We start from the raw sequence: 9,685 nt of genomic DNA, 5'->3' as shown, positions 1-9,685 counted from the left end.
CCTGTTCTCATTCTAGCAGCCTCTATAACTCTGTTTAAATCCTGTTCTCATTCTAGCAGCCTCTATACCTCTCTGTTTCAGTCCTGTTCTCATTCTAGCAGCCTCTATACCTCTGTTTCAGTCCTGTTCTCATTCTAGCAGCCTCTATACCTCTGTTTCAGTCCTGTTCTCATTCTAGCAGCCTCTTTACCTCTGTTTCAGTCCTGTTCTCATTCTAGCAGCCTCTATACCTCTGTTTCAGTCCTGTTCTCATTCTAGCAGCCTCTATACCTCTCTGTTTCAGTCCTGTTCTCATTCTAGCAGCCTCTATACCTCTGTTTCAGTCCTGTTCTCATTCTAGCAGCCTCTATACCTCTCTGTTTCAGTCCTGTTCTCATTCTAGCAGCCAGCCGCTATACCTCTCTGTTTCAGTCCTGTTCTCATTCTAGCAGCCTCTATACCTCTCTGTTTCAGTCCTGTTCTCATTCTAGCAGCCTCTATACCTCTGTTTCAGTCCTGTTCTCATTCTAGCAGCCTCTATACCTCTCTGTTTCAGCCCTGTTCTCATTCTAGCAGCCTCTATACCTCTCTGTTTCAGTCCTGTTCTCATTCTAGCAGCCTCTATACCTCTCTGTTTCAGTCCTGTTCTCATTCTAGCAGCCTCTATACCTCTCTGTTTCAGTCCTGTTCTCATTCTAGCAGCCTCTATACCTCTCTGTTTCTGTCCTGTTCTCATTCTAGCAGCCAGCCTCTATACCTCTGTTTCAGTCCTGTTCTCATTCTAGCAGCCTCTATACCTCTGTTTCAGTCCTGTTCTCATTCTAGCAGCCTCTATACCTCTGTTTCAGTCTTGTCCTCATTCTAGCAGCCTCTATACCTCTCTGTTTCAGTCCTGTTCTCATTCTAGCAGCCTCTATACCTCTGTTTCAGTCCTGTTCTCATTCTAGCAGCCTCTATACCTCTCTTTCAGTCCTGTTCTCATTCTAGCAGCCTCTTTACCTCTGTTTCAGTCCTGTTCTCATTCTAGCAGCCTCTATACCTCCATGTTTCAGTCCTGTTCTCATTCTAGCAGCCTCTATACCTCTGTTTCAGTCCTGTTCTCATTTTAGCAGCCTCTATACCTCTGTTTCAGTCCTGTTCTCATTCTAGCAGCCTCTATACCTCTCTGTTTCAGTCCTGTTCTCATTCTAGCAGCCTCTATACCTCTGTTTCAGTCCTGTTCTCATTTGAGCAGCCGCTATACCTCTGTTTCAGTCCTGTCCTCATTCTAGCAGCCTCTATACCTCTGTTTCAGTCCTGTTCTCATTCTATCATCCTCTATACCTCTGTTTCAGTCCTGTTCTCATTCTAGCAGCCTCTATACCTCTCTGTTTCAGTCCTGTTCTCATTCTAGCAGCCTCTATACCTCTCTGTTTCAGTCCTGTTCTCATTCTAGCAGCCAGCCTCTATACCTCTCTGTTTCAGTCCTGTTCTCATTCTAGCAGCCTCTATACCTCTGTTTCAGTCCTGTTCTCATTCTAGCAGCCTCTATACCTCTCTGTTTCAGTCCTGTTCTCATTCTAGCAGCCTCTATACCTCTGTTTCAGTCCTGTTCTCATTCTAGCAGCCATCCTCTATACCTCTGTTTCAGTCCTGTTCTCATTCTAGCAGCCTCTATACCTCTCTGTTTCAGTCCTGTTCTCATTCTAGCAGCCTCTATACCTCTGTTTCAGTCCTGTTCTCATTCTAGCAGCCTCTATACCTCTGTTTCAGTCCTGTTCTCATTCTAGCAGCCTCTATACCTCTCTGTTTCAGTCCTGTTCTCATTCTAGCAGCCTCTATACCTCTCTGTTTCAGTCCTGTTCTCATTCTAGCAGCCTCTATACCTCTGTTTCAGTCCTGTTCTCATTCTAGCAGCCTCTATACCTCTCTGTTTCAGTCCTGTTCTCATTCTACCAGCCTCTATACCTCTCTGTTTCAGTCCTGTTCTCATTCTAGCAGCCTCTATACCTCTGTTTCAGTCCTGTTCTCATTCTAGCAGCCTCTATACCTCTCTGTTTCAGTCCTGTTCTCATTCTAGCAGCCTCCATACCTCTGTTTCAGTCCTGTTCTCATTCTAGCAGCCTCTATACCTCTGTTTCAGTCCAGTTCTCATTCTAGCAGCCTCTATACCTCTCTGTTTCAGTCCTGTTCTCATTCTAGCAGCCTCTATACCTCTCTGTTTCAGTCCTGTTCTCATTCTAGCAGCCTCTATACCTCTGTTTCAGTCCTGTTCTCATTCTAGCAGCCTCTATACGTCTCTGTTTCAGTCCTGTTCTCATTCTAGCAGCCTCTATACGTCTCTGTTTCAGTCCTGTTCTCATTCTAGCAGCCTCTATACCTCTCTGTTTCAGTCCTGTTCTCAACGGGGCTGTTTCGGTGCCTGTAAACCAGCGAGCCACTCATGCACCATCTAGCAGTGGCGCATGAGCCTGCAATGTCAAACAAAATTCAAATCTAACTTTCATACTAAACATTGCAGATCAAATATGACTCAAGATAGAGCAATAGCATAGCAATCTCACCGTTAAAAATGTAGTCAGAAACATCTTTTAGGTTCAACTTTAGGTTGAAAAGAGAAGACTTGCACACGACCCGCCATCTTGTACACATGCATTTTAGTGAGATACGGTACAGTATCTACAAGGTCTTACTAACCACGGCGATCGTGGCTGCAATTCTGCATGTCTCGTTTTCAAGAGGAAGGGGTACAGCTGTTAACTGCAGAAAAGGCACAATGCACATATTGATCTGTGTTGGGACACCCCGTCAAATCGCACAGGAAAGGCGATTTTCATAATAAGTCCCCTTCAAAGGAACACGTCAACATTTCGGGAAATTAGCTTATCTTCTTCTCCAGAGAGAGACAAGAAGATAGATACCAGTTTCCTCTCTGTGCGTTCGGTAGAAAGCTATCTGGCTGCACGTTAGCCTAGCTTAGCACAATGAATGGAAGCGGACAGTGCCGGTTAGCCTAGGCATTGTCCAACTAACACCTGTCCCGAAGGCTAACCGGCACTGTCCGCTTCCATTCATTGTGCTAAGCTAGGCTAACGTGCAGCCAGATAGCTTTCTCTCTCTTCCCCAAATGTTGCAGTGTTCCAGCCTCTGATCAGCAGGTGGTTTTGCACATCGTCTGTACTTTTGGATGAGGAACAGTAGTCCTAGTCATTTCTAAAAGTTGCCTACAGGAAGATATTATACAGTATATATTTTAATTTAGATTCTCAGGACTCTGTCCGTGTGGATCCTGCAAGTTCAGATGTTGGAATGACGCCATCCTATTACCTATTCAATTTTTTTTTTTTTTTTTTGGAACAACTCTTTTCATGATGCACTGATAACAACAGAATATTCCCAACATTGGAAGAAAGCTAGAAGACAGAGCATCAAACCTTGTCCCCCATCAGGCTCATTTCCCCCTGATAAAAGAGTGTATGTATGAATAAATGCATCAGTCCCGAGGTGCCCGTGGTGTTTGTTTAAACATATATTCAGGGGAGCTCGTCGGCGCTCCCTGGACAGATAAAGGGAATTCAGTATATCATTCTGGCACCGCCGTGTTCCCCTCTTGAGTTAAAACATGGATTGTTTCTTTAAAGGGTGAACTGACCTCATCGAACAGCTGGTGCTGCTCTGACCTGGAGGTCTTTGGAGTTGTTGTTGTTTGTTTTCCATCTCAGCTCTCGCCGGGCGGGTTCGTTGGTTTATTCATCAGTCTCACCCCATTAGCCCGAGCAAGACTAGAAAGCTTGGGAAAAAAAGTTTTATATAAAAATAGAAAATCTCTATGTATGTTTATGCATAATTGTCACAAGGGATAGTCGCTTTAGTGCATAAAAACACCCGATCATCAAAAGCAACAATATTCCCTCCCTTCAGAAATGAATGAATAACAGTTCAGGAAAAGAAGAGCCTTGAAGACTAAATACGCCGCACACAAATGGATCAAAACAAACAATTTTTTTTTTAAGCAAGAAAAATAATTTATTTATAATGATATAATAATTTCATCACATTGGTAATATATAGCTGCAGGAGGGGCCTACCTCCCAGCTACAGATCACACAGCTTGATGGGTGAGAACAGAGGTTATTTAATAATACATACACAGAATATTCCTTTAAATATGTCTTCTTGGTTTTCTTTTTTCAATGAGAAATAACAAAAATAGAATAATTCCCAGAATTCTTTGTCTGTCTCTATCTCTAGGCCTCTCTCTTTCTCTCTGTCTTTGTAAGCACCCATAGAACCGCCATCTTGTTTTTGTCAGGGGTAGAGGGGGCATTTCTGTTGGGCCACGTGTATCACAAGCTTTTCAGACCTGAGAGAGTTGACCTCAAATCACCCCAGTCAGGGAGCAATGTCTCATCTCGAGAAACCATCTGATTTCAGGTCAGCGTACCCCGGCGTTGCTTAATTTACACAAGATATGCTCTTTGATGGTTTATATGACAGGAGATCTGATGTTTCCATGGCGATCTGAACAGGGAGAAACCCACATTTAGATTCTTCTCTCATTTTTCAGACAGATGAAAAAGGTGTGATACACCCGGACTGGAACCCGGGTATCAGGTGTGGGAGGCCAAGGATTTATCTCTCATCCAAAGCAGATCAGAGGGGAGATATTTGGCTTTACTAGGCTTCAGGCAGGGCCACTCTGTCTGCAGCCACACACCGCTTCAAATCACACGTCCCAGGTTCTGTGAAAATGCAGCCTATGAGACTCTCCATAGATGTGGACCGTGGCGTCGTTAAAGCTTTGTCTTCTCCGTGCTGAGTTGATATTTCTGTCAGAGTGGTTAGATGTACAACAGAGCAACACCTATCACTGTTTGTTGGACTTTTTTTCTGTACTCCATACCACCGTCTGAAATTTGTCGGACGGTGTGGCATTTTGTCGGACGGTGTGGCATTTGAACATCCTTTGCAAATACTGTATTATTCCATGCAGTTGATTGGTTGAATTGATTGGCACAATGCAGCCAATGGGGTAGTTGACCACACCCCTTCCATTTGGAATTCCAAACTATAGGCTCAGTGCATCTACAAGGATATCTCACTTTGTTTTGTTTGTTTATATATATATATATATATATATATAGATTTATATATAGATAGGTACTTTATTTGTATTGGCTGTCCCCCACACTCAAATGACAATTGAGTATAATTAAATTACTCGTAAAAAGCAGTTCACTTGAACTAGAGATAAAGTGTGTTCACCAATGTTCATAGCACTGGCCTACCATTTTAGAATACAGCTTTTAAATATAGCTTTGACATTATATATATATATATCCTATATACTATAATATTCTTTTGTTGTTGCTTGTTTGGTTGGTTGTTTCTTTTGTGTCATAGCAACAGGTTGCTATTTGGTCGTTCCATAATCTGTACAAATAATGTGATTGTAATATTAAACTGTCCTAATTAATGGCCACACGCTCGCTCTATCTTTCTCTCTCTCTCTGTCTATCTCACCAGTGTTCCTCCCTTGCTTTTCCAGACTTTAATTTCTCCTTTGGGGAAACAGAGGGAGGGGTGGGTCTGCGGCTTTCTAAGTGATTATCCCTCTGAGTCACATGCTAACTGAGGAGAGGAGAGGGGAGAGGAGAGAGGAATGGAGGAAGGAAAAGGAGAGGAGAGAAGGAATAGATGATGGAATATAAATAAATCTAAATCCTCTCCTCTTTTTTCATTACTCTACAGGGAACAGTGTTCTATTAATCAGTTACATATTCAACAGTTCTTGTTTTTCTACTCTCTCCCGTACGACTGGTTATGTTGTTGTTTTTCTTAAGGGTACAACTTTAAGTACAGCCATTATGGTCAAATGTCCCCATATAATTATAATTAGAGTAAAAGAACATGTTGTCTTTTGCCTCAATACCTTCCTCTCTTCCATCCTTCCTTGGTCTGATCTCATGCATCCATCATCAATGGAGAGGTGCAAGCGTGTGTCCCATAACGCACGCTGCCACCATTCCAGACATTTTGAGATCTGTGATTTCCAGCGATATAATAGGAAATGTAGACTGGGGCATAATTATCTTTGATAATGGCTTCAAATATTTGGGCCACTTTGAAGTGTTATGCTTCATTATACCTCATAACCAGGCCGCCTCACACACAGAGCTTACAGGTCATCTGCAAAGTCACTCTGCAAAAATCTGTCGCGAGACATTAAGCTAAATCAAGTGATGAGCTCTTAAATGGATCTGTCCCCCCCCCCAAAGTATTTGAAATATTCATCAAAGGATTTTGTCAAATATTTGAAATATTCACCGTCTGTTTACCAGGTTCTCATAAGGGATGTGTGTAATACCAAGGCAGCCGAACACAAAATAATAATAATAATAACAATAATAATAATAGAAAAAAAACACAGGAAGGCGTTACAGCATCACGCCCATCATCAGTATACAAGGCAAACAAACACAGAATTTCATAGGTTTTTCTTTTTTTTTCATTCACTAAATATTTAAAACAAGCGTCACTTGACTAGTCATCATAAATGGTGATAATTTATGTTTCTTCTTTTCAAATTTCTTTGTAATTTTTTCTCAGGATGATGAAATACCTGAAAGACTCTTGTATGACAGAGAGAAATGGTGTGTGTGTGTGTGTGTGGGGGGGGGGGGGGGTAAGTTTATCTCTCTCTCTTTCTCTCTCATGGTGTGGAAAAAGAGTATTTTCATCATGTTACTGTAGTTCCCCTTTTCTGTCCACTAGGGGGAGCTCTGACTCAATAGCACCAGGGCTAGATTGCTGATTGGGAGCCAGAGAAGAAGAAGGCTTCCCTTCTTCCGGCCCATCCAAGCAGGGGTATGTCAGTTTCCGCTGAAAGGGGTCCTTGTGATGTTCTGGGATTTTGGGAAAGGAGTCGGTGGTCTGCTCCGCACCGCAGTTCAGAACCCAGGGGGTGGGCGAGTTCAGAGTTCACAGAGTTTCTTTTTCTTTGTCAAACATTCAAGGTCCTTTTTACGCAGACACAATAAAACCCTGTCTGTGCCCTACATTTCTACACCTTTGTGTACAGACTGCATCCATCAATCAATTCATCCATCCATCCATCCATCCATCCATCCATCCATCCATCCATCCATCCATCCATCCATCCATCCATCATTTATTATGTGTGATGACCGGATGAAAATAGATAGAGAAAAAATATAGAGAGAAAGAGAGAGAGAGAGAGAGAGAGAGAGAGAGAGAGAGAGAGAGAGAGAGAGAGAGAGAGAGAGAGAGAGAGAGAGAGAGAGAGAGAGAGAGAGAGAGAGAGAGAGAGAGAGAATACATCTGAGGGTCAAAAGGAGGATTCTTCCTTTTTTTACATTGGCGTCCTCGAACAAAACACAGCATCCATTTTCAGTCGTTCATTGACATTCACCCTGTGTCCTGTCGGCTGCCAAGCTCAGATGCATAGACTGAATGCAGAGAGAGAGAGGGGAGGAGGAGAGGAGGAGAGATGAAGGGATGAGAGGAGAGGAGGAGCGATGAGGAGGAGGAGAGATGAAGGGAGGAGAGGAGAGGAGGAGCGATGAGAAGAGGAGGAGAGATGAAGGGATGAGAGGAGAAGAGGAGCGATGAGAAGAGGAGGAGAGATGAAGGGAGGAGGAGAGGTAAAGGGAGGAGAGGTGAAGGGAGGAGACGGGATGAGGACAGGAGGGGAGATGAAGGGAGGAGGAGAGATGAAGGGAGGAGAGGGGGAGAGATGAGGAGAGGGGGAGAGATGAAGGGAGGAGGAGAGGTGAAGGGAGGAGAGGGTGGGGAGCGGAGAGGAGGGGGAAAGAGGGTGGGGAGCGGAGAGGAGAGGAGAAGGAGATATGGGTGGGGAGAGAGGAAGGAAGGATGAGGGTGAGGGGGGACATGAGATGGAGGTGAGGCCAAAAAAGAAAGAGAGGGAAGAGAGGCTCTGCTACGTGTGAAGGGAGAGAGGTTGCAGTAAAGAGAGAGAGAGAGAGAAGAGAGAGAGAGAGAGAGAGAGAGAGAGAGAGAGAGAGAGAGAGAGAGAGAGAAGAGAGGGATGGAGCTTGTGCTGGAGCGATGATGAGGAGGAAGAGAGTGAGGGGGTGTGGTCTGCAGTGTCCCCTCCAACACAGAAACAGACAGAGTGAAAGCCTGTAGGGAGGAGGGATGGTGACACCTCGGAACCAGGCTGCTGCAGCATACATGGAATATTCCATCCCTTGGTGTGTGTGTGTGTGTGTGTGTGTGCGTGCGTGCGTGATGGCCTATATGTTAGACTCATATGATTCCGTAATTTCCTATAATTCCATTAGTTCCGGAGAGAGAGAGAGAGAGAGAGAGAGACATGGGTGGGGTGGGGGTGGGGGGTTCTCAATAGTAACTACAACCACCACAGCTCCCTAATCTCACCCTAGAGGGAGTATGATGCACACACACGCACACACATACACACCACACAAGCACAGACCGATACACAACCTCTATCTCCTCTCCTCTTTTTTCTGGCACACGTATGCCCCAGCCTTAACACACACACACACACACACACACACACACACACACACACACACACACACACACACACACACACACACACACACACACACACACACACACACACACACACACACACACACACACACACACACACACACACACACACACACACACACACACACACACACACACACACACACACACACACACACACACACACACACACACACACACACACACACACACACACACACACACACACACACACACACACACACCTCTCTAGGTCCCCTCTGGTCTGTTTAGTACTGTAGCTCATAACAGTCCTTTGGTCCCATCACCAGAGGACTGTGATTAAAAACCCTGTTAAGAGCCAAGCCTGCTTCATACTCTCCATACAGAAACTCCACAGGCTTGGTCTGATCGACACACCCCACACACACACACGCACACACGCGCACACACACACACACACGCACACACGCGCACACACGCACGCACGCACACGCACGCACACACGCAATCTGAAGTCCCAAGCCACGTCCTGTAACTGTACACTGTCCTCAAGTCCAATCTCAGTTCCGAATCTAGGAGTCGATGTCGCCAATAGGTCCGTTGATGCTTGTGTATATCTTTATACAGGAATACATAAAGTAGGATCTGAGAAGACATGTATATGGCCATCTATCATATGTATAAGAAAAGAAAAGAGAGATATATGTACAAAAAATTTAAAGAAAGAAAAATAAATCGATCGACACCAATCGAGTTTTGTCATGTGCCATGTAAACGACTTCCAATGTCAAAAACAAACTGATAAAAAGTTAATAAAAAAATTTAAAAAAAAAAGTGCTTCATTTCAAAATATGTCCATTCGTTTGCTCAGTACCGGATCCTTCCCGCCAAAAACTTACATGGAATGTTTTACAACCGTCCGTTTTTTCCTTTTATGCATGAGGGCAAAAACACACGCCGCACTCATGCCTCGTCTTTTGCTGCGGACAAAAAAGTCAAGTTCACTTCAAGCCGAAGCCGCTGTACCTTGGATATAACGGCGATGCCGCCCGCTATAGTGTTGCGTTGCGTACGTGTACCATAGATACCAGAGAAGATGCAGCGGTTATGTCCATGGGTTTAGGTGTGTTTGCTTGCTAAAGCCCCGTCGTGTAAAGTAGCCCGTACGGATGTGGTCATGGGTTGGTCGTGAGGATAGTTTTGG

General features: G+C 44.3%; 1 protein-coding gene across 1 annotated transcript in view; it reads right to left on the bottom strand.

The window, feature by feature from the left end:
- Nucleotides 1-8,722: 8,722 nt before the first annotated feature.
- LOC311248115 (NHS-like protein 2) overlaps nt 8,723-9,685 on the bottom strand; it is a gene marked incomplete at its 5' end in the record, with an annotated part of 82,276 nt that continues 81,313 nt past the window's right edge. Inside the window, one exon of the mRNA XM_084339062.1 lies at nt 8,723-9,685. This exon is cut by the window's right edge and continues 1,033 nt beyond it.

Source organism: Notolepis coatsorum, assembly GCF_963971535.1.
Source record: "Notolepis coatsorum genome assembly, contig: SCAFFOLD_545, whole genome shotgun sequence".
NCBI classification, from domain to species: domain Eukaryota; kingdom Metazoa; phylum Chordata; class Actinopteri; order Aulopiformes; family Paralepididae; genus Notolepis; species Notolepis coatsorum.
This window is presented reverse-complemented; position numbering and strand designations above follow the sequence as displayed.